Genomic DNA, 20,856 nt, shown 5'->3' on the forward strand with positions numbered 1-20,856 from the left:
TTATTCAGAAACAGTCATGGGGTTGCTGGATGGAAACAAGATGGAAATGAGTCTTTCATCACACAAGTAGAAAAGACAACTGAAAGTAGAGTGGTAGTCAGAATACTATTGGCAAAGAAAACACAGACACGTGGCTCAGATAAGAACGAGAAGAAGGAGAAACACCATGTGGAAACTGACCTGCTATACTGTGAAAGAAAGATTCTTTGGCCCCCGTGGTTAAACTATATCACCAGAACTATAGAAAGGAGGAAATGAACATTGATTATGATACTATGCATCATTTATTATTTGTTATGCAAATACTTATAGTGAAATTCTCCATAACACTCATTACTGAGTTTGGGCTCAGTAATTCTTCCAGGATCCTTCTGTCACCTTCATAAGATCAATTTGAAAGAGCCTTCCTCTTCTCCAGACACTGATATTAGTATACGACCTAGTGGGCCCTTGAGTATTATATTTGAAATTCTTGTGCCCACAGTGAATAAAACCCTTTTCCAAATGCTCTTTTAGTGAAGATTAATTTTTTCTTAGATTTTTCTAAAATATAAAAACCAAGCAATTAAGAGTTCTTAGATTAGCCATTCCCAGCATCCCACATTATCTTTATTCTAATATGTTCCAAATGCATTAAGTAACCAATTCAGTTTTTCAGATTTAAAATTTTCCTTGTATTAAAAAAACATATAAATTAAAAAAAATTGAACCACGTTGATTGAATATAGATTACATAGATAACAAGTCTGTCTTAAAAATTTTAGGGCATATCGTGACTATGCTTAGGGTAGTGTATTATAAAAAACTGATAAAATTAATTTGAAATCCCTAGACGACAAATATGTATAGGTTTGGCATACATAGTTAATTCTTTTATTAAATGTATATTAAAATCAGCAGGATAATTAGATGTTAGCAAAATATTTCAACTCAAGAAAAACAAAGAAAACTATTTAGTTTCCTCTTTACAACAATACAATACAATCGATTGTTAAGCTGATATCTTTAATAAACTGATGGTTTGTACGTTTTGGTAGAACACAATTAGGCAAATCAAGATATTTCAGTATGACAGCAACAATTTCAAAGTAAAGGTAGAATTATCATATTGTCTTATTAATTATTAGGAATATTTTATTACTAAAAATAAAACTATAAAGATATCAGAAGAAAGGGGGAATTGGAGATTTCTACTCTCCTTCTATGACTACAACTTCTTGAAAACTCTAATCTCCTATCATGATCCAGTTCTTTGTTACTCCAGAGGAAAATTTAGAAAGGACATTTTATAGAAACAGATGTCTGATTAGTAAGGTTTCACACATGAGTATGCTCTTAGATTATAGATAAACTTCAATGGAGATAAAAGTATATTTGACATTTTACAAAACAGCCTTCATCCAAACATGCTATGGCTTCAGGCCAATCCTCCAACTCTGGTCAAATCCTTCTGTATTCAATTCTAAAAACATTCTTACTTGAACCTTTGGAGCATTCTTTTAATTATTCCCCTTTTCACAACTTTCATTCCTTACTTGCATTACAACTGTACACTTTTATAAATATTATATCTATTGGCTTCAGCTAACTGAAAAAGAAAACCCATGTCTTCTTTACAGCTATAAGGTAGATGCCACTATTTAGGCCATTTTGACTACTTAGGATTTTGTTTTATATGATGTTCCTGCAAATTCCTATAGCATGAGAGATTTCAGATTCAGAGCTGGCAGAAGAGCTTCATCATTTATGCAGCATTTAATATATGAATTAAGTTGTTTTGATCCTGCACTATTTCATGTTTGATCCTCAAATACGTTCCTTTAGAAAATTTCTATCAACAACCACTGACTTGCAATACTCTGAGGCAAAAGGAAAGGCATATTAGCCAAGGCTTTGCCCTTTGTTTTTTGAAGTTAATTATCTATATGTTGGTAAATCCAGTCAACATATAAGCTTTCTGATATTGGAAATCTTGAGAATTAGATAAAAATGACTTTCTCTGGTTATTATCTCAAGAGCCAACATAAACCTATTCCTATTTGTGCTTGGCCAAATGACTGACATTTTTGTGTGTCCAAAGATCTATACCTTTATCACATATAAGCTATAATACAAAACTCCTGTTTGTCTATTCTAGGAAATTACTAAGAAAACATAACCCCAATCCTTCACTCTACACTAGGTACCAAAATAATTTCACAGCTGATTTAAAACTCTTACCCTCATCTTCATGCCCCAAGTGCAATGTGACCTGTCTAGCCAGGAAACTAACAGAGCATTCTCTCCCTTCCTCTTTCTGCCGTGTGTTCCCCAGCTCCCAGCAGTGGTCTGTTCCCATAGTTAACCTCACAGACAAGATAAAGCTTTCTTGCCCAATGAAGCAAGAAGAAAAAAATTTCTCTCTGAAAATGTGCCTCCATCTCAAATTTTTTTTTCCAGGAATAGATATTAATCCTGCCCCTTTGCCCACTCAGCCAATAGTCAAAAAACCTCTGAATATAAAAATTCTCAGTAATTTTCTATGTTGCTCCCATCAAACTAGTTCATTACGTATGACTAAAATGGAGTAGGGAATAGAAGATAATATGTATTCACCTCTGGAATGATCTCTTATCTTTTCTGAGCATGAGATCCCACTGGCTTCTCTTATGTGCAATTCAAAGATGCCTAAAAAATGACTAAGTATTTATGGTTCAGTTAAAATGTAAAAGCTCTTTCTTCTGTTATTCAATATCCACTGCAACAAATACTACTGCAATGTAGGTTATATGGTACAATAAGAGTTCTCAGCCTCTGTGAGAGATCTTTTTAATCAAATCATTGTCAGACATGTAGTATCTTTAAGGCGATGATAGCATCACTCCAACTCTTTGTTTATGGATGAGACTGTGATTTGGCCGAGTCATACAGCTGCCAACAGAGCTGCAAAAGATTGTAGTTCTTGCAGACTGGGTCCAGCATTTATTCATTTATTCCCTACACTCCATGACTGTTTCCCAAACTCATCCTCCTCTCCCCACTCCCCCCACCACCACCAAGCTGCAGACTCCCTAATCTCAGTTTCAATCAGTTGCTTGAAATTATTTTGGAAAGAAAAGTAGTTCTTCAAATTCTAAACCTGGAAAGGAAAAACAATTCAAAAAGTTAATAGCCAACAAATATTTATTTGAGTGATTACCATGTGCCAGGCACTGTAGAACAAAGTTAATAAGGTGGAATCAGTAGAGGTAGAAAAGCAGCAGGTTTTGTTCACACAAGGAAGTTTCAAGAGTTTGAGCTCATTACTTAAAATAACAAGGGGATCATGTGATAGGAGACAGTTAAGACAGACAACCAATCAACCAGCCAAGGAGCTACAACAAAAACTAAAAGCTAAACAACAACAAAATCTACCTGAGGTCCTTAAAAAACACTTGATAACATCACTTACACAAATAAGTGATTCATATAATTTGAAAATGAACATGTTCAAAATGCATCAAGTCCTTAAGTTTTTCTGAGTGTGTTTAGATGTTTCTAAGTCTGTTTATGTGAGTACCAGTAAGAAAGGTTTCTTTTCAAAGTGCTCATATGGTTATGATTAAATTACAATATTAATTTGGATTGAGAAAATGGTTTACTTTGCTAAACAGAATATTTGGTAAATAGAGTATTAAAATTTTAAAACATTTAGAAAATTTTACCAGGATGCAAATGACATCAAAATATCAGTTCAGGAAAACTTAGTAAAATAGTGAGCATTTTTAGAAGTGGACATTAGACATAAATTTGGATTTTGGTAGAATTAATACAAACTATTATGCCACCTTTGTAACTATACAGAGAAATGTTAAATGTTTAGCTCAGACTATTAATGGTATAATATGATACAGATCTTGGTAAATTTGAGTTAATGTGGACTACAATTTGTGCTATGTACGTGACTGTAAAGATTGGTATGTTTTATAACTTGTTTTACTTCACATAATTTGATTTTATATTTCACTTAACTTGTATCATTTTTAAATTTCAGTAAATCAATAATATATTGGTGAAAATATTTTATATAAGAAATAAATTCAGCATAACTTTGTCTGCCTTAAACCTAAATACAAAGAAATATCTGTCATTGTGGTCTGCAATTTCTTCCTTTTTCTTTTTTTTTTTTTTTTCTTGTCTTTCCTTTTCCTTCTTTTTTGTTTTGTTTTGCTTTGCTTTCTGGTCAGGAGGTATGATTAAGTAGATATTGTTATAGGTAAGTGTTGCATATTGGTGAGACTGAAAGCTTTGAAGTTCAATTCCTGGCTTTGCTACATTCTAGCACTTTTATCTTAGGTAATTTACTTATTTTTTTAGGATTAGTAAGCACATTTGTAAAGTGAGGAAGATACTTTCTGTTTAAAATTGTGATGTGCATTAGTGATAAAGTAGGTATTACTCAGCATAGCAACTGGCACAATAATGGGCAATTATTACTAATTAATTTAGTCAGCATTAATTACCATACCCTAATAGATACTGACAACATATAAGTCTAAAAGATGTGCACCTGGGTTTTAATAATATTCTCTTGGGTGTGTTTTATTTGGGGGTGGGGGGAAGGGAAGGTTAGCAATAACCAAAAAACATGTATTTAGGGAAAGAGGCATGAGGTGCTTAAGAAATGTGGACAAACTGAACACCATTTTGCATGACTTGGGTACCAATATCTCTAAACTTCATTTTTCTCCTTAGTAAACAGATTGAGCCAGATGATGCTTGCTAATTAGTGATTCAAAGATTCTGGCATTCAAGGACCCTGTGACTTAACAATTCAGTTACATTTATTGAGAATGATAAAGAATGGCAACTCCATTTTTTTTCTACCATCATCAGATTTCTAAGATTAGAAGGCTGTTTCAGTGATGATTGGAAGTAAATCTTAATATAAATCAGAACATCACAGGAGATGCATAGAAGTTCCTTAGTTAGAACTATGAGAAAGGAATATTACCCTTGGAAAATTCAAGTGTGTGATTTGATATAGCCTATCTAATCAATCACTGATCGACTTAGACAGATTTGGTCACCTGTTTGTTAGACTCGGCCAACATGGCCTAGGGGACATGGATTTTTAAATAAGAATAATAATTTAAACTAAGTATTTTGACAGTTGCCTTTTCTTTAAAAACAAACAAACAAGCAAACAAACAAAAAAACCTTTCATGGCATGAGTCCTTTAATTATATGGCTGATTTTCTATAAATTATTGAAAAATTTAAGAAATTCCCACTTCCACATGAAATTAAATAACATATCATGATGTATATGACAGAGAAGCAATTGAACTTGGCTGGGCATGGGTCTTGGCCCTAGGAATACCAAGAGACCACTATCTGGAGGGAAGAACAGAGACTACATGCAAATAATTACAAGATAAGAGTTATATATGCATTTTTAGAAGTACGATTACCCTTCTCCCATATCTAGTTCCTCTTATAAAAATTCTGGTTTACATCTGTACACCTCTCTGTATCTGTAAAATGTGCCTATGTGAATCAATTCTTTTGAGAATATAGAAGTGGAGCCTAGAGCCTGGGGGTTAGAAAGAATAAAGAAAGAGAAATAGTACATAGCAAAACAGGCTTAGGAGTTTTTGTCAGACAATCTTTGGCAAGACACTATAAAATAGGGCCTGCCTAGAACTAACCCTTAGAAAAATTCATTTATTCATTTTTCTTGAGATATATTAATTGAGTCCCACTATGCACAAGCTACTGTTCTAGAAGGTCGAGATTCAGGAACAAATTAGGAAAAATAAAAAAGGTCCTTACCCTTATGAAAATCGCACTCTAGAGAAGAAATAAGTTTTGTGAGAAAAGGGGCAAATATATTATTAAATAGATACTGAAATACTGAAATATACTGTCTAGTTGAATATTATATTCTAAAATAGTTTCTGATACTTAGTATATATTCAATAAATATTGGTAGAATAAAAAAAGGGAACAATTTTGATAGCAATGAGTACTATAGGAGTTTGTGATAGGGGACTGCTCTCCACATGACAGTCAAGGAAAGCCACTATAAGATGGTATTATTCGAATAGATAACTTGTGCTAGAATCTCTCATTTCTTTATAAGATTCAATTACATGAATGTTAGAGGATTTGATATTGTCCCACAGATCTCAGACACTATGACATATTTCTTCTTTGTTTTCTCAGTTTGGGTAATTTCTTTTACTCTGTCTTCAACTTCACTGATTCTTCTCTCTGCTATATCCGGTCTCCCTCAAGCCTATACTATGAATTCTTCATTTCTGAAATAGTATCCTTTATATATTTCTATTTGGATCTTTTTAATATTTTACAACCCTCTGATAAAATTCTACCATCTTTTCATGAATGTTTTTCCACTAGACCTTTTTTTTTTCACATTTATCATGTTAATTCTAGAGTCTTTATCTGATAATTCCAATTCTATCTCTGGATATGCTTCTACAAACAACTTGCAAGAAAACTCTCTTGACCTGGGTCACATTTTTTTTTTTTCCTCAAACCTTATAACTTTTCATTGTATGTCTGATAGTTTGTGTAAAAGAAAAGTAGAGACTTAAATAAATAAAAATTATCTCAGAAAAGGGTGTACCCCTCCTTATGAGGCTGCTAATGTAGGAGACTGAGTTGATCAAATCTGTAGTTAAGCTGAGTCTGGGCTTTGTGTTGATTTTACTAGATCTAGTTCTCCACTGGCTTCAAATGTTTGAGTGTTGAAATTTCTCTTCAGTAGGACTTGGAAACTGAGCCCCAGAAAGACTCCAGTCTCTTTATTATGATTAGTCCAGCCACCAACTTTCCAAATCATGGAATGTCTCTTGCTGCCTTAGACCAGCTGCTAGCTTTTTGTGTTGCCAGGGAGTTCTTTTTGCTCTCTACTTCCACATTGGCCTTCTGTGCTTCAGAACATCTTTCTGCTGAGCATGCCTTCCTCAAGCCTTCAAAAGGGCTACAACTGGTGAAGGCTTAGAATGCCTCGGAGAATTTCTCTCAGGGCTCTTTCCCCACCCCATTGGTGGGGAAAGAGGCTTCAGTAGGCCTCTGCCTTGTAACTGGAGAAGGTCCTGATTCCCTTCAGGATGATCTCTCTGAGCTCTGCTGCCTCAGCCCCACATCTGGTAGGCAGCTCAATGAAATAACAAGGGAAAGAGTTGGTTGCTAATGGCTGACAAGTTCTCTGCCTGGGCTCCTTGAGGTTCTCACGCATCATACCACTCCAAACACATCCATTAAACATTCTTTAAATCTTTACTGGTTTCTCTGTTGTGATTTCCTTCCCTTCCCACCATTCTTCCAGGGAGCAAAACAGTCAAGAGTCTCTTCTCTCCCAAAAAGAGCTTATCACTTTCTGGAATTTATTTCTTTTGGGTTAATCTGCATGGGTTTAAAAAAAATATTCCAATTTTGCTGATTATCTGACTTGCTCTGTTTTTTAGGATGGGAGTGTAATCTCTTCTGGCTTTCTATCTCCTAACTAGAAGCAGAAGTCCTGCCTGAAATTCAAAGACACAATCTAATCATATTGTATCTATCCTAGCTGAGTTTGAACTGAGAAGGTCTTGGAAGGTGTTAAGCAGAAATAAGGCAAAACCTCTGAGTCGTAAAACATGATACAAAAACTTATTGAATAGTAAGTAGGAAAGTATGTTAAATGTAAAGTATTTGAGGTGTAATTACAGTCTGGGTAACAACAAAAATTATTGTTATATGTCATTTTCACATTGATTTCTAACCTGTTTTCTAATAATTCATCTAAAAACTTATTGCATACATAAGTTTTCCAGTCTATAAATATGTTCATTTTCTATATAGACACCTCCCCCCCAACCTTGCAACCCAAGAGCCATAACTAAATTTACAATTTAAACTAAATCAACCACAAAACAGTTACTGACCATTTTAATATTGGGGATTTTAAAGGACACATTATGAAAAAATTAAAATGCAAAAAGAAGCACAAAGTTAAATTATTTATTATGGAAAGATTAGTTAATCTAGTTACTTCTCTAAATTTTTCATGAATAAAATATTACACAAAATTTCCTTTTGGGTGATCAGTATATAGATCAGAAACTCCCCAAAGAAGCTATATTAATAGTTAACTCATTCTTTATTAATACTCTAGGCATTTTAACAACATGCAAAGTGAAGTATCTACCTCAAAAATGACTTTAATAAGCTATTTCTTTGCTTCATATACATAATGGATAATTAGCTTAGGAAAAATCTCAAAGGGAGAAAAAATAGCCAACTGTGAAATTCACAAATACTTTCCTTGGACTGGGTACAAATGCTATTCAGGCCAATACCAGGGATGCATAAATTCTCTCTATCTTATTTACAATCCAGTCTTGATTAGTTAGGAGCTCATTTTCCAGTTTGTGAATTATCTAGGTCTTTGCTTCTTCTCTTCCCTCTGGCTGATTACCTTTCCCATTTCTCTGCTCTTTAGCACCTCCACCAGAAGGGGAGGAAAATCCAGGTGAAAAGAAAAAGTGAATCATACATGGACATTTTTAAGTATTCTGAAGCTTGACTTTAAAAAATATTTTTTTTTCTATTGTGAGTGTTTGTACATCAGACCTCTGTCATCAATTTGAAATTTTACCACTAATAGTCTGAGAAATATCCTTGGGAAATTACCTTCATCTGGATATCAGATTCTAATACAAAATGGGGATGATATTCATGTATTCCTTACAAGGTTATTTAAATTCATAAAATCTCTTTGTCAAATTCTTGCTTCTTTTCCTTCTGTTAAGATTCAGGGCTTGCCTTGGGAAATGGCTCCTTGCCAAAAAATGTGTTTTTTTTTTTCTTCCTTCCTTCTTTTTTTAAAATCTCTCTTCTCTTAACACGGTTATGAAATGCACTCTTGGTAGAAAAGTAGAAGCTACTGGCAAAAATATCATATCTTTACTGTTGTATTTCATTCATAGTTCCATAATTCTTCTCTATCTGTTATTAAAAAGATAATCACAAGCTACCTGTATTAATGGACCTCATTTTAATGTATATTTTCATGACTTTGATTCTTAAAATGAAGACACATCCCATAGAGTGAAATTTTAAGTAAATTAGAGGGTTCATTTTACACGTTTGTTCTATTAAAGTTTGCCTCATTTGTGATATTTTAAGGATGAAGTACTAAATTTGCCTAGTGATTAAATTAGAAGTCCAGTGCCTCCGTGACCATTCTCCTTTTAGATTGTTTACAATTAATTAGTTCATATTTGTGCATCACAGATATAGTTTTAAATTCTGATTAAATTGAATCAATTACCCAAGCATAAATAAGGGTTGAAATAGAAAGACAGTTATTAAAGAGCAGTCTATAGACCTTTAAAATAGTACTAAGTATTTATTTTTTTTGAAAACTGTCTTAAAGAATAAAGAGAATAATTTTAAGTAAATACCTTAGAAGACCTAAGGGGAAAAATATGAAATTTGCTCCTTGTGAAAAATAAATCTCTGGAATATTCCCTGTACGGTACAGTGTAAAATAATAAAATGCCCAGTGGCAAAAAAAAAAAAAAAAAAAAAAAAAGTAAAATAGAATAAGTAGTTTGTAACAAAGTTAATGCAACACACATAACTATAGCATCTTATGTTAAATAACAGCCTCTATTTAACAATCTCCAACTTTTAGCCTCTCATAAAATGTTGGTGATTTAAAAAAAAATAAATTAAATGGGCCCTTCAAGATTAAAAAAAAAAAAAAGATACAGTTAGGGACCTGAGGGGTCCCTGAGGGGCAGTAAGAGGTTTTACTTTATCCTTTCTTTCTCCTAGTTTTCCTAATACTTTAAGAGAAGAATGCATTAGAGCTAATTTCTCCACAAAAACAGAACACTGACTGATGTGAAATATTACCAAATTGATATTAAGTAAATGAGTCCACTGAGCAAACCTCTTCAGCGGTTTGAGTATGGGCTTTGTTTTTAGTTTATGACATGGTCTGGTTATGTAGCAAACATATATAATTGATAAATTGTATCCATTGCCTCTCTCATGAGCTAGTATATAACCATGAAAGAGTCTAAATTCAATGCAACATCGCCATCCCCAGGGTCTCTTTCAACATGGTTCAGTGTGTTGGATGCTATACTTCCAAACTGAGGAGACAATATTGTTACCCAAAAGGCAGCCTGACAAATTACACAGTGGAGGAGAATTTGAGAAAAAGTATGTTGCAGGCAGTTAATGCTTGTATATATAAAGTGACTAAAAGCTTTGAAGGATTTTCTTAAGATTTTTCCTTTACTGAATGAGATAAAGCCCTAGCATTTTAATCTCCCACAAAGCAGAAGCTTAAAAAAAACCCCAACATTTCTTTTCTTTCTTAACACTGCATAACATCATTTTTAACCTCACGTTAATTCCCGTGTCTCCATATCAAAGTGAATACAATCAAAACACTAGAAAATTTCACGGAAGGTAATAATTGACTGGTGGCTTGGGCAATGGGTAGGGATTGAACAGCCAGGTGACAGCAGTTTAGCCATTTAATCCAATCTGGGATTAATTCCCAGGGCACATCCCATGAAAAGTGCTTTTATAATTTTAAATGTAACCTATTGAATATGTTAAAACAGATTTATTGAAATATAATTCTGTATATACTATAAATTATATAAAGTATAACATATAATAATTGCACGTATTTAAAGCTTACAATTTTATATACTTTGAAATTATCATCACAATAAAGATAATGAATATGTCTATCATGCCCCCAAATTTCCTTGCGATGCTTTATAATCCCTCCCTCCAACTCCTCCCCTGTCTATGAGGCAACCATTAATCTATTTTACATCCCTATAGATTAGTTAACAGTTTCTACAGTTTTATCATAAAATATGTATTTTTTGAGGGGGAGAGGGGCTGGCTTTTTTTTTCTCAGCATAATTTTTGAGATTAATCCATGTTGTATGTATCAAATAGTTCATTCTTCTTACTACTAAGTAGTATTTTATTGTATACATACACCATAATTTGTTGATCTATTCAGCTGGACATTTGAATCATTCACAGTTTTTTGCTATTACAAATAAAGCTGCTGTGAACTGTCCTGTACAAGTCTTTGTACGGACATATGTTTTGGTTTTTCTTGGGTAAATAGCCAAAAGTGGATTATCTGGGTCATATGGTAGGTGTATGTTTAACTTTTTAAGAAACTACCAAACTATTTTCAAAAGTGGTTTCACCACTAGCAATGTATGAGAGCTCTTGTAGTTCCATATCCTTGCTAACATTTGATATGATCAGTCTTTCAAATTTTAGACATTCTAATAGATGTATATCTCACTGTGGCTTTAATTTGGATTTCTATAATGACTAATGATGTTGAGCACCTTTTCTTGTGCTAATTTGTCATTCATGATCTTCTTTGGTGAAGTGTCTCTTTACAAGTTTTGCTCAAAGTGGGAAGGGTTGTTTGCTTTCTTATTACTGGGTTTTGAAAGTCCTTTAAACAATTTCGATATAAGTCCTTTACCAGATACATGATTTGCAAATATTTTTCTTAGTCTGTAGTTTGTATTTTCATTTTCTTAGCAACAGGTTTGAAGACAGAAGTTTTAATTTGGAAGAAATCACATCTATCATCTTTTTCTTTCAAAGACTATACTTTCGGTATGCATCTAAGAAATATTCAGTATTTCTCTAACCTAAGATAACAGAGTCTTTCTCCCTTTTTTTTTAAAGGAGTTTTAGAGTTTTAGGTTTGTCATTTGGGTCTATGAATATTTTGAGTTAATTTTTATATGTCATGTCAGACATGAGTCATTTATTTTATTTTTATTTTTTGCACATGGATACCCAATTTTACCAGCATCATGTGTTGAAAAGACTAAATGCTGTCCACTGAATTTCCTTTCAGCATCTTTGTCAAAAATCATTTGTTCATATAAATAATTTGTAGGTTGTTTTCTGGACTTGTTATTCTGCTCCATTAATCTATTTGTCTATCTATCTTTACGCCAATACCACACTATCCTAATTACTGTAGTTTTAAAATAAGTCTTGAAATCGGAAAGTTTTAGATTTCCAATTTGGTTCTTTTTTAATTATTTTGGCTACTGTAAGTTCTTTATACTTCCATATGAATTTCAGAATCAACTTGTTAAATTCTGCAAAAAAAATCATGCTAATATTTTTATTGTAATTTCATTTTACCTTTAAATCAATGAGGTTACTTGACATCTTAACAATAGTGACTCTTCTGATCAGTGAACATGATATAGCCTCCCATTTACTTAATTCTTTAATTTCTATCGTAATATATTGTAGTTTTCAGTGTTCACATCTTTCACCTTATGTCAAATTTATCCCTATTTCATTTTTTTGCTATACTGATATATTGATAAGATATACTTATTTCAGTTTCCAATTGTTAATTGCTAGTATATAAAAAGTACAAATGATTTTTAAAAGTTGATCTTGTATCTTCAATCTTGCTAAACTCATTTATTATTTAAAGTTGTATTTTGGTAGGCCAAGGCTAGGTTGAGTCGTTAGGCATTTGCCTGGAGTGCAGAATTTAACGGAGTGCAAGAAAAGTTAGTAATAAAGATAAACAGTATTTTAATGCAACTCTTTAAAAAATCAAATCTGAAAACAGTAACTTGTAACCTAGCTGCCTGCTTTTGTAAATAAAGTGGTTTTTATTGGTATATTCAGTCAGATTTTCTACATAAATAATCATGTCATCTGTGAATAAAGGTAGTTTTACTTCTTCCTTTGCAATGTGCATATCTTTTATTTGTCTTCTCTTATTAAACAGTACAGGAACTCTAGCACAATGTATACTAGAAATGGCAAAAGCAAATATCATTATTTTATTTCCCTTAGGAAGAAAGTATTCAGTCTTTTACCATTAACTAGGATGTTAGCTCTAGGGATTTTTTTAAAATGCATTTTAGAGGGCTAAGAAATTACTCTTATATTCTTAGTTTGCTGAAATTACTTAAAAGTTAGGAAAGGATTTTTGAATTTCTTCAAATGTTTTTTCCTGTTTGTGTTGTTGTTATTATTTAGTTTGCAACTTATGTGAATTATATTATTATCAAATGTTAAACCTACCAGAATTCCTGGAATAAACCTCATTTGCTCATGAGGTATTATATTCTTTATATATTTTTGGTTAATATTTGTAAATTTGTTTAGAACTTTTGCATCTACGTTAATGAGGAACACTTGTCCATAGTTTTCTTTTCTTGTCCTGCCTTTATCTGGTTGTGATATCAAAGTGTGGCATTACAGATTTAGTTAGTAAGTATTTCCTCTGTTTTTCTTTTCTGAAAAAGTAGGTGTAGAATTAGCATTATTCTTTCTTAAATGGTTGGTAAAACTCACTCATGAAGCCATCTGGGCTTGTAGTTTTCTTCATGGAAATGTTTTAAACCAGTAATTCAATTTCTCTAACGTTATCCATTGCTTCTTGAATACACTTTGAAAATTTGTGTCTTTAAAAGGGATTTGTCCAGTTCACCTAAGTTGATTATCTGCATAAAATTGTTCATAATATTCTGTAATTTTCTGTTTTATGTCTGTAAAATCTGCAGTGGTGTTACTTCTCTCATTCCCTGTATTGGTAAGTTATGTTTCTTTTCCCTTTTTTTTTTCCTGATCAGTCTGGCTAAAGTTTTATCAATTTTATTTGTCTTCTTAAAGAATCAGCTTTACCTTCCTTGACATTTTCAATTATTTTTCTGTTATTTATTTCATCAATTTCCTCCTCTAATCTTCATTATATCCTTTACATTATTTATTTTGGGTTTAATTTTCTCTTTTTCTAGTTTTTAAAGGTGGAAGTTGTAGTCATTCATTTGAGATCTTTCTTCATTTCTGATACATGTATTTGATACCACGGATTTTCCCTCAAGTAATGCTTGTATGGTATACCACAAATTTTAATATTTTGTATTTCCATTTTCATTCCGTTCAAAATAATTTTTAATTTTGCTTGTGATTTCCTCTTTTAACCAAGGGTTATTGAAGTATATTATTTATTTTCTAAATATTTGGAGATTTTCCAAATACATTGCTGTTTTGATTACAAATGTAATTCTGTTGGGGGCAGAGTATATACCTTGGATGATTTAATTTTTTTTAATTGCTGAGACTTCTTCTATGGCTCAGAATATGGCCTATTGTAGTAAATATTATGCATGTACTTGAAATGACTGTGTATTCTGTTGCCTTTGGATGGCGTGTCCAATAAACGTCAAGTAGATAAGTTGATAGCATTTTTCAAATCCTCAACAGCCTCATTCCATTGTTTTATTAATTACTGACAGGCAGGTATGGAAATCTCCAATTATAATTTTGAGTTTTCCCATTGCTCCTTGCAGCTCTATCAGTTTTTTATTCAGGTTTCTTGAGCTCTGTTATTAAGTCATAAAACATTTAGGATTGTCATCAACCCTGGATGAAGTTTTTTCATCATTATAAGTTGATCTTTTTTTGCCCTTGATAATATTCTTTGCTTTTATAACTACTTTGCTATCAGTATTATGAGATTGTATTTGAATAGAATTACCATTGTATATCTCCTTCCATTGCTTCAATATTCTCCTATTTGTGTCTTCATATTTTAAATTGTTTTTTCTTGTAGGCAGCATACAGTTGAATCTTGCTTTTTTTTAACCAAATATGAAAATCTCTGCCTTTTAATTGAGATGTTTAGACCAATTACATTTAATTTGACTATTGATACGGTTAGGTTTAATTTTACTTTCTTTTGGTGTCAGTACTTTGTTTAATTCTATCTTACACCTTTATTTTTCATGTTTTAGCTGTAACTAAGTCACATTATTTTAGTGGTTGTATAGAGCTTAGAGCATATATCTTTAAGTTATCACGGTCTACCTTCAAGGGATATAAAACTTCATAAGGTTTTAGAAGCTTACAGTAGTATACTTCCATTTCTTCCTCACAACTTTTGCACTATTGTTGTCATATATTTTACCTTCATGTATGCTATAAACTCCCCACACTATCTTATAATATGTTTTTGTTTAAACAACCAATTATCTTCTAAAGTGAATAAATAATTTAAAAAATTATTTACCCATGTAGTTACAAATCTTGGTGCTCTTTACTCCTATGTGTAGATCCATATTTCAACCTGGCATCATTTTCCTTCAACATAAACATTTTCTTTTAACATTTCCTGTAGTGCAGATTCCTAGTGATGAATTCTTTCCATCTTTTTTTGATTGAAAAAGTACTTATTTCACTGTATTCTGAAAGATATGTTACTGAATTTTGAAATCTAGGTTAACAGTTTTTGTTTGCTTGTTTTTTAAATCTTTCAGCACTTTAAAGATGACCTCTAACTTGCACTGTTTCTGATGACAAATCAGAGCAGTAACCCTTATGTTAGGTTCCTCTGTATGGAACATGCTTTTTGTCCCTGATTGCTTTGAAGTTTTCCTCTTTATCAATGGTTTAATTAATTTGATTAGGATGTATTACCTTGGTGTAATTTTATTCATGTTTCTTGTGCTTGGAGTTCATTAAGTTTCTTGTTTATTATTTTTATTTGTTTGCTTTTGTTTTGTTTGCATAGTGGGAGGCTTATAGTTTTAAGAAAAATTGGGAAAGTTTGGTCTGTTATTTCTTCAAATTTCAGGAATTCCAGTACATATTAGGCCACTTGAAGTTTTCCCCAGCTCACGAATGGTATGTTTACTTTCTTCTCTCTCTCTCTCTCAAGCTCTGTGTGTATGTGTGTGTGTGTTTGTGTGTGTGTTTCACTTTGGATAGTTTTTATTGCTGTATCTTCAAATTTACTAATTATTTCTTCTTCAGTGCCAATATGCTGATAATAACTTCCAGTGTGTTTTCCATCCTTTTCGTTGTAGTTTTCATGCTTCGAATTTTGATTTAGGTCTTTTATCTATCTTCCATGGCTTAACTTAGCCGTTTGAATGTATGGAATAACAGTTTTAATGTACTTGACTGTTAATTTTAACATCATATCAGTTTTAACTGATCGATTTTTTTTATTATTTTGGGGCTATTTTCCTATTTCTTTACATACTAGGTAATTTTTAATTGGATGCCAGACATTGAACTTTATCTTGTTTGGTACTAGATATTCTGTATTCCTATAAATATTCTTGAGCTTTTTATGAGTTGCAGTTAAATTATTTGGACATATTTTTATCCTTTCAGGTCTGGTCTTTAAGGTTTGTTGGGCATAACCAAATTAGTGCTTGGCCTATGGCTAACTGTGAATCATTTTGGATTTATTTTGATTTTTGTACATTAGACAGATCTTTTTAAAAAGAAATAATAAAGTAATGCCACTAGATAATTGTCCTGGATTTTAGCAAAAAAGCAAGGTTGGGAAATATCTATGTCCTCTGGAATAAACGAACAATATTACAAAATCATTACTTAAGCTGCGGTGTATAAAAGAGAAGAGCTTCCTGGAGGATATACTAGGCTTCCCTTCAATACCTGATCCAGCAGTTTTCTAATTTACTTAAAATAAATCAGCATGGTAATATGTAGACATTTACAGAAACAGGGACATTATAAGCTCAAATAATTCCAGATGGAGCAAAGAAGGAATGCCTCCAGTTGCAGAGACTCTTACGTTTCTGTTGGTGAATACCCTTTTTGGGATACGAGGAGAGAAGAGCTAAGGCGCTGTTTGTGCTTTGTAAGCTCTGTGATCAGAAAGCAAAAGTAATGAACTTACACTGATCATTGCTTCCTGACAATACATTTATTGTAGTTCCATTTGTTACAAATTTATCTGAACAGACTGAATGGGTAACACAATCCCCTATTTCTAATTAGCTGGACTTAATTATACATACTTCAAAGAAAAGGAAGACCACTTCTGCTGAGCCGGACTTTGTGGCACCTGTAAGAAGATTGTGCAGGAGTAATGGGGTGACGAATGTCCACTGAATAAGTAGGGAGCATCCTCCTGCTTGGAGGATACCTAGATCTGACTCAGTCCCTCGAACTCCCTATTTTCAAATACAGAACTTAAAACAAGGCCAGGTAACAATTAAAGCCAAGGTCCACATTGAGTCACTGGCATTGTTTTCTATAGACACCTACATCCTTGCAAAGCAAAAAGAGCTGAGCTATAAAGTGTTCTTCACTGGAACTAATGACAAGATAATGATTGACTGATGACAGAACTTTCTTTGTCAAATGAAAAGATTTGTTTTGTTTTGTTTTTTCTTTTGACAGTCTGCAGTTGAGAAAGCTCAATCTAATTGGCCCATCTGAGTGGGTTGACAAGGGAGGATTGTAACATGTATATTCTTAATTTCTCAGGTTCTTTATGGTCAAATAGAACACCTCTTCATGGTGTAATGGAAAGATTTCCAGTCTCAAAGCATTTACTTACTAACTGTGTCATCTGGACAGTTAATGCAGTGTCTCTAAATGTCAGTTCCCTCATCTGTAAAATGGGGAAAATCTCTGTTTCACAGATACATAAAACCCTTAGCACATATAAACAGCTCCCAGTAAATAGTTCCGGTATAGGAGTTTTATAAATATTTAATGATATATGCCAAAGTTCATGAGTGACATTGATGGTATATATAGTGGAATCAATTGAGGAACTTTATAAAAAATATAAACACACTCACATACACATATACATATCTATACACATACATACACACACACAGATCTATATTCACTGTATCCATGCCAGAATTCTAAACTGATTCAACTAGTATAGGGCCTAACCATAAATATCATTTTTGAAGCTCTCTAGGAGATTCTAATATGTAACCAGAATTGAGAAACACTGGACACAGGTTCTTAATCTGAGGTCTTTAGAACCCTTGATAGAAAACAGGAAATTCATGAACTTGGATGGAAAAAAAAATTAGGTCTTTATTTCCACTAGTCTCTCACTGAAATTTAGCACTTCCTCCATCATGAAGCAACAAACCAGTGTGCTTTGCACCAACAGAAACCAGAGGAAATCACATAGAGATGTAGAGTTGCTGCAGCTATCTCAGGGTATCAGTTGGAGTCACCATTATATCAAGACAGCAGTAGGTAGTAGATCTGCCATTAGATTGTATTTTTAGTGCCTTACTAAAGAGTAACATATTTTACTACATCATATTTTTAAAAATATTTCAAGAATTTTATTTTAATATAATGGGAATCCTTTATTACCTTATGAATTTTGTTTTATGCATTGAAAAACAGTATTCTAAAAGAGGCTTTTAGGCTTCACCAGGGTGCTTATGGAGGCCATGGCACACACACAAGGTTAAGAACTCTGTATTTAGAGGCTACTGGTCAGGAAAGCATCTTCAGAATGCTGACGGAGAGCAACTTCTTTGGAGTCATTTTGAACATAATGTGTGCAATGCCGATCTCTCAGTAATAAACTGAGAATGGGTTTCAGTAGAAATGAGGTGTCTTATAATAGAAGTATATTTACATACCAATTGTTCTTGCCTTATTAATTTCTCTAACAAAGCCATCATTCCCTTTTCTATCTTCACCAGCTGATTCACTGATGAATCCCTATCTTTTGCCTAACTCTCACTTTAGCTGCCACAAATGATAGAAAATGCCAGTCTTTGCTTGCTAATTCAGTGCATTCAGACAAAATGCAGCATGTATTTCTTGCTAAAAATTTTTTGCAAGCCTAAAGTATATGATGTCTAAGGTTTTTGCAGTGAGAATTAAAGGATTCACTTAAAATTGATTTCTGTAAGCCCTAATTACACAATACATTTCATAATAAGCATTGCAAAATCTCAGGTTAGGAAAGAAAAGAAAAAAACTCTTAGTAATAAATTGTCACTACAATGATCAGTGTGCCAAGTTTAATTCACAGGTAAATAAAAGGAAACCTTGAAAGCCAAGCAGAAATCTGGTATAAGTGTAGGCTTTGGTATAATTCTGTGACAGTTAAGAAACAAGCCCTTACAATATATTTCAGGGGGTCTTAATGTCTTTATATTCAACATGTTCTTCCAGCTGTCTCCTCTAGTTCATGGTCAACTGGTGCCTACTTTCTCGGGAAAGAAAGATACTGGCTGCTGATGTTAGCTGAACTATATGCCCCCCGCCACACAATTCCTTTTTCAGAAAAGTTAGCCCTTGCTTAGAAGCTGCCATAATAGGTTGAATTATCTGATCCCTGTCATTAAAGGTGGCAGCCACACGCTCGAGAATGATGTGGGAAAACTCCAGTGAGAGTGATAATTAAACGTGGAAAATGAAGGGTCACCTTCTTTCATTCAGCTCATTGGGTTTGGCATCAGAGTAATTCCAAAACAGTGGGGGACATTCTACTCTCAGCATGGCAATATCTAGGTGCACACATATTATTTCTATGGGTTCAAATGGGAATGCCATTTTAATTGTATTTAAAATGTTATCTTTGATATGGGGAGTAAAAATGTTAGAAATTAATTCTAAGAATACAGAAAAAGAATAATGAATATAATCTAAATGGTGAAAGAATTAGGAACAAGAAAAGCTGCATTGTTTTCTCAGAAGAAAAAGTGTTATAGGAGAAGAAAATTATTTCCAGGGAAATTGAAAAGAACATTTAAATGTGTTCAAGTCTTTCTGCCTGACTGTAGGATCACAAAGCAAGGGTTTTGTCTCAACTTTCTTGTCTACTTACTGTCATTTCTTGGAGGCCATTATTATAACATCTTATTCCTCCTCAAGAGAGGGTAGAAAGTATCAGGTGAGCTTAAGACAAGTTATTGGTAGGTGTTATTTTCCAGAAAAAGGGATTTTTTTCAGATACATTGGCTCATCTAAATTCTATTGAAAGAATATTTCATACTGTTCTTATTTTGCATTAATATAAGTAACACTGAGCCTTTAAGGGACTGAAATGATATTGCAACATAAGCAGGTGCACTAGTGAACACTGTTACTAGACAGGAGCGTAAAATCAAATTTCAAGTTCAAATTCTGGCTTCACCATATAATAGCTGTGAACCTTGGGCATGCATGCTACTTAACTCTGTGTGTCTCAGTTCCTCATCTGTGAAATGGGGAAAATAATACTACCTATCTTATAAAGTTGTTGAAAAATTAAATGAGTGTTAAAATACATAAAGCATTTATAACCATACCTAGCACAGAGTGAATACTATGTAAGTGCTCACACTTATTACCATTTATTATTATTTTATTGCATGTTCAGTACCTAGCATAGTATTACTTAACACTGTAGATTGTTTAAAAATATATTAATAATTATTTCTATGGTTGACCACTTTTTGTCCTTGTCATTCTGAGAAAAGCTTCCCAAAACATGTGGATTCTTTTAAACACAAATAGTCCAACTAAATTGTTACTAGAGTTGATTATATAATGTGCAAACAGATAATTGCAACATCAAGCTCAGGAAGTGAAAAATTCCTGAGCAGAAGCTATAGATTTCAGATGGCCTTTATAGTTCCCTTCACATCTGAAGGGTTGAATTGAGGAAGATAAATTGTATCTTCTGTGATTATATTTTGTTTCAAGATAAGAGAGAATTTTGAAACAATTAGAGCCTTCTAAAACAGAAAAAGAAACTTGATGAGCTAGGTGATAGTGTAATAGCTAAAGTTCCTTCGTAAAATTTCCTGATTTATCAGTTTGTGGGCAAACATCCACAAATTTCATTAGATTTTAAAATATTTATTATTAGAATACTTGAAGTGTTCTCATTTGTCTTTGAAATATTTTCTACAATGCAAACATACATCGCCCCAAACTTCAACCTCAATTCACCACCAGCTCAGTGAGAGAGAGAGAAATGTGTGTGTGTGCTTGTGTGTGTATGGTGAAGGGGGCTGGGGGGAGGAGGAGGAGAATGAAT

The 20,856-nt window shown here is 32.9% G+C and overlaps 1 protein-coding gene across 1 annotated transcript in view; it reads right to left on the minus strand.

Annotated features, from left to right (window-relative positions):
- Window positions 1-20,856, minus strand: part of DPYD (dihydropyrimidine dehydrogenase) — an 828,512-nt gene that overhangs the window by 316,011 nt on the left and 491,645 nt on the right. The gene's annotated exons all lie outside the window — the stretch shown is intronic.

Source organism: Phocoena sinus, chromosome 1, assembly GCF_008692025.1.
Source record: "Phocoena sinus isolate mPhoSin1 chromosome 1, mPhoSin1.pri, whole genome shotgun sequence".
NCBI lineage: Eukaryota > Metazoa > Chordata > Mammalia > Artiodactyla > Phocoenidae > Phocoena > Phocoena sinus.